Here is a 6,000-nt window from a genome sequence, read left to right as displayed (position 1 = left end):
TAAATAACGACTCATTATTTGTCTGTCAGTCAGTCACAAGTTACCTCTGATACATTGAGGTTTTGATCCTATCAAACATGGTAGAAACACTCATGCATTAGTCATGTCATTGGGCGCATTCGAGCGGATCACTTCTGTCAAGTCGGTGGCGCCTTTCAAAGGGTGCTGCATTATGGGGATAAAAAAAAAATCAGTTTTGTATCTACATGTTCGACTGCATGAACGTTGCAAAAAACGTGATCAAAGGTCACTGTATTATGAGAGGCTCTATTGTCAAGCAATCATTAGGGTGTTTTGTTTGACCCACGCGAACGTGACCAAAGACGTGACTGAAACAGGAACCAACTTTGCCGAACTTCATTTATACAGTGGATATGTACAAATAAGTAGGATATGAGTCTCTCCAATTGATTGTACAATGTACACACATACAGTTTATTAGGTACACCCATCTAGTACCAGGTTGAACACACCTTTGCCTCCAGAACAGTCTGAATTCTTTGGGGAGTGGACATGTTGCTGAATTGGTATAAAGGGACCTAACGTGTGGCAGGAAAACATTTCCCACGGTATTACACCACCGCCACTAGCCTGTACCGTTGACACCGGGCGGGATGAGGCCAAGGACTCATGCTGCTTACTCCAAATGTTGACTCTGCCATCAGCATGATGCAACATGAACCGGGATTCACCAGACCAGGCGATGTTTTCCACTCCTCATTTGTCCAGTGTGCCCACTGCAGCCTGTTTATTTTTGCTTTTAGCTGATAGGAGTGGAACCCAATGTGGTCGTCTGCTGCAATAGGCAATCTGTGACAAGGACCGACGAGTTGTGCATTCCGAGGTGCCGTTTCTGCACACCACTGTTACACTGCGCCCTTATTTGACAGTTTGTGGCCTGCCTATCAGCTTGCAGGGTTCTTGCCATTTTCCTTCGACCTCACATCAAGGAGCTGTTTTCACCCACAGGACTGCCGCTGACTGAAAATCGATGTTATCATGCAGAAAAAACTAAGATGAAAACATTTATATTTATTTTTTATTACAGTTATTTTTTCATTAATTTGTGTGCCTACCCTGCCTACCCTGACTGCAAGTCATTGCGTTGTCCACAATTATGGCGCCATCACGTGCTAGTCGGAACTAGTAAACTCTGAAATGTCGCACTTGCTAACTGGTTGAACGTGGCACTTGTATAACTGCAACCAATTTGCAAGTTATTTCGTGACATTGGCCAAACGTATATGCTTTAGTTGTCAGGATTAATTTACACTTCAAGACTATCTGTACAATACACGCCTTCGACTACCTCTGGATGTGGTCAGGAAGATCTCACAATCAGATCACAATGTGTCTTGATTGTCTACACCTGCCGACAAATGTGGGCACAATCAGAATGTGGACAAGATCGGGACAAACAGACGCATGTTAGAACCAGGTATTAACTTTTGTGTTCATGTAGATTATTTCAGGAGAGGGAGTTTTGGGAAAATCTGGTTTGAATTTGAGAGAGTTAAAGGGGGAGGTGTTGTTGACAGACGAACACTAGCGTGTGACATTCTATATGATTAATGTATGACCGCAGATCCCCAAAGACTAGTAAGGCTGAAACAGGTAATCAAAGGCACACACTTAGTGCAGGTTAACAGGCAAATACTTTATTTTGAGAGGTAGATTAGATGGAATTTAGCGCTGCTGAAGAACCCAGTCAACTTGTCATTCCCTCGCGATCTAGAAACGGAGCAGAGGTGCAACTGAAAAACACCCTAATGCTCTTTCCTCTGATGGTGATAGAGTCAGACAGGTACATGGCACACATACAGTCCCCTCGGTTCAGCACAGGTGACGCTATAAACCTACACTCCAACAGCCATATTAACCTTACCTGAAAACACTTATCAACCATAACAGGTTCTGTCTCTTTTACATGTCTCTGTGAATAACAATAAGAGCTGTTTGAGAACCTATGGTGGGTCTTTGTTTGACATTGAGAATTCCACATGCCAACATGAAGTAATACCTGTGAGGCTTCAGAGACCTGTGAGGATGCCATATTGAATAATAAACAGGATCTTTAAAAGGCCCGTCTACGCTCATTACCAAGGAGAGCAGGTGTTGAGTGACACCCAGGTTCAGTGTGGGTGAAATATAGATGAGCAGTGAGTGAGTGATCTCTCTCCAGTTTCACACGCATGCGTTGACATGGTCCCTCCTTGAGCTGTAGAGATGCATTAATAGGAGGGTCTGGTTCTGAGTAAGCAAAGCTGCATCTTATAGGATGGCATGGTGTCAATCAATATTGATGGAAAATGTTAAGGCGGGCTAAAAAACATACTGAAAATATGGTGAAATTAAGAATTTGGCATTCGAACAATATAGTACTGCATAACAAAAATACATAGGTGTGCTGAAAAAAAAAACTGAAATTCAAAAGTTACTATGTCCATGCTGGGTGAATATTTATCATAGCATAGGGCAATGTTACCCAACTCTGATCCTCGAGTACCCCCAACATTATATATTTTTGTTGTGGCCATGGACAAGCACATTTGATTCTACTTGTCAACTACTCTTCAAGCCCTTGACAAGTTGAATCAGTTGTTTTTGTCAAGGAGCTAAAACAAAAATGTGTGCTGTTGGAGGTTACTAGAAGACTGGAGTTGGGAAACACTGGCATATGGTCTGAAACAACCATAGGCAACCTAAAGTGCAAATCCCACCTTGGCCAGAAGAGGGCAACATATGTCCAATATCATTCAATTTATCTGTTTTACAATCTACTGTAGCCTAGTTTCATATAAGATTACTAACTGAAAGTCAAGACTGTTGCCAAGTGAGTTTTCCACAACACTTAATCATTGTCTTTCTACCACCACATTTACCACCACTTTTCAGGACTACCACAAAGTTTAATGGAATGTATGTTATATTTATTTATATTTATCTGTGTCATGTCGATTGTAATTTACACTATTTTAACTTGCATGCTTTACATTTAAATATTAATAATTTAAATTCTGACTGAACCAAAGAAACAGAAAATGTATCATGGAGGCATAGCCTATATGTCGACAATGGTCCTTCTGTGGCTCAGTTGGTAGAGCATGGCGCTTGTAACGCCAGGGTAGTGGGTTCGATTCCCGGGACCACCCATACGTAGAATGTATGCACACATGACTGTAAGTCGCTTTGGATAAAAGCGTCAGCTAAATGGCATATATTATTATTATATTATTACAATTATAGGCTACTGTTAGGCTACATTTTTAGACCTGAGTTACAACACAATTGATTTATTATTATTTATATGACTTTTTAAAATGGGGGAGGGGGGTGCCAAATGTAGGCCTAGATCACGTACAAAAAAGACAAATGACAATTTTCTAATTAATATACTTTGAGTAATTTCCCTACCTTTGAATGAGATGTATAGGCAGGCCTATACCCTATATAAGTATCTACTGCCCGAGCTCAAAGGTGAGAGACGAGCGGGTCCAAGGGCTCTCGCGGTCTCAGAATGTGAATATCAACCTGACGAATCACGAGCGCAGTTGATGACAGAGGGGACACCTGGGACAAGATTGCACTTGAATGTGAAACATTGCTTCACTGAATAGATTTAAGTCATGCCTCAAGCTGACAGAAGGTTAAATAAGATGCCATAGACCTGTGGCCCATAGGGCCCCTACCTCTTGTGAAATTGTTTGTCATTAGTGTACTTGATACATAATTAATTCATGGCCATTATATTCCTTCTTTACCAATTATATACGTTGTGAGGATGAAAGAACAACTGATCTCGAGGTTTGGAAGTTTTGCACCTTATTGAGCCCGGCTCCACTGTGGTTTCGGGTTCATGCTTGTCGCGCTATGGCCGCGCCTTTTATTTGGGATGCAAGAAGCGCTCTCGTATTCCTAACACCCTGCCATCCCAAAGGAGGACAAAAACAAATGTTCGCCCTCAAAATCAAACAGTTCTCATTTACCACGGTCTCCTTGTGGAATATTAAACAGATCAACCTCCCTGGCTGTGCCACGGTTTTAATATAGGTTACACCAGTCCAGCTTACTTTAGGGTGATTTTTACTCAAGCATGCATGATGGAAACAAATTTGGAGATTTTAGCTTTAATTACATATTTCAAACCTATTTTGTTTGGGTTCATCGTGACTAATATTTTCATTAATACAGACATGGAAAAAAACATGCAAGCTACACAGCTTAATGTTAAAATCACAAATCTCGATTGAAATGCATGCATACCCTTCACAAGTCAGTCATTTTTTCAGTTTCAAATGTTTTGATCGTATGTTCAATGAGGGGATGTAAAAGTTGTAGACAACAATGAATTCAGAGAGAGTTGGTTGGTGTGTGATGAAATGGTGATGAAACCCGTACTAATGTGCCATACATGCACTTGGCATGCTGTGCTCCTAGCTTTCTGACTTGCTTACTTCATGTGCTGTATGTTCACTTTAGACTCACAAATAAACTAAATAACTCGCAGATAAGGCATTATATCTGTCTTTGACTATTTCAAATAGCGACGGGAGCAATGTTGAGGACATTAATTAGGTTATAATTTTATAATTTCACCTGAAGCTGGTTTGGATGGGTGACGTGTGATGTAGGCATACGGTTGCTTAGTTAATTGACTGAAACTATACATTGAGAATAGATTGATTGGTAGACCTATCGATTTGTAACAACATTATTTAACCAACTGTAGTCGTTGTGTTTTCAAATGGAAGGCCAAATAAGAAAATCCACAGTTTTTTCCCCCTTGTAGACTAGGCTACTTTAAGTAGGCCTACCTTGCGTTTCTTTTTTTTTTTTAAAGCTTCAATATTTGCTGCACTTGTATACACTTGTGGAGACTGGAGATAAAAAATATTGACAGAGGGAATTAAATCTAGGTTTAGTGGAGTGGAGACTTGGGAACAAATCCAGCATAAGGCCATGTGCGGTACACTGGATACCTCTCACACTGCGCAAACAGTAGTGCTCTCCGTGGACCAATTAACACGGCCCGCGAGAGGAGTCAGCGCTTTCCTGTGAGACATACTCACTTTAACAACCATTATTATATCTCACTCTCGTCTCCGTTACGATCGCGCTTATCTAGATTGCATCAGGTCGCTCTTCTACAACTCAACTGTGAACCGTCATGTGCGTTAGTACAGTGTTACAACTTCAAAGGACGTGCTATGATACTCGAAGGTTTAGTGTTATTTGGGACGGCAGGTGTAGAGAGGTTGTCTCCATCCTTTGGCTGTAATTAGGCTACTTGTCTCAATGAAACAGGGTTGTTTCCCATGCAGATTATACCCCATTGACGACCTTTAGTAAATACTCTATTTTGAGTTAGGCTACTCTAACTCTCTGGGTAGGGCTGCTGGTTATCGGGAAGCTTATAGATGACAAGTTAATAAATGATCACCCGAAAACATTACCTCTAGACAACAATATAGGTAGGCTATGCGACCAAACATAATGTGGTGATGCTTAAAACTATTTCCCTGAATAGATTACATAAGGTGAGGTCCACGTTATCCATATGTTGTTATTTTCTTATGTTTTTAGTTAGACATCCAAAAAACAAGGACTCAAGAGCCTTAGACATTGTACACAGACATAAGCAGTTTGTCCTTATGGATGTGGCAGAATAATACTGCAAACATGAAAACTTTTTTCGGAGATGCAACTCAGCAGGTGTGAGCTGGTTGAGGGGAAACATGGTTCGAGCTCGAGACAAGAGGAGAGAGGAAAGGAAAGAGAGCAAGCACTGCAAATCCCATGGCAACAGCAACCAGAAAACACGTCTAAAATAGGGGGCAGTGTTCGCTATTACTATAGCAACAGGAAGACACCGCTCCTTCAAATCAGCTTTTGGATTTGCTGAAAGGGGCGAAAAACAAGGCATTATTCTTTTCATAATCGTCATTAGCTGGATTTAATGTATCAGTGTATTAATTTGATTAGACCAGCTGTGTCTCCCAG

Source organism: Oncorhynchus keta, chromosome 11 (assembly GCF_023373465.1).
Source record: "Oncorhynchus keta strain PuntledgeMale-10-30-2019 chromosome 11, Oket_V2, whole genome shotgun sequence".
NCBI lineage: Eukaryota > Metazoa > Chordata > Actinopteri > Salmoniformes > Salmonidae > Oncorhynchus > Oncorhynchus keta.
This window is presented reverse-complemented; position numbering follows the sequence as displayed.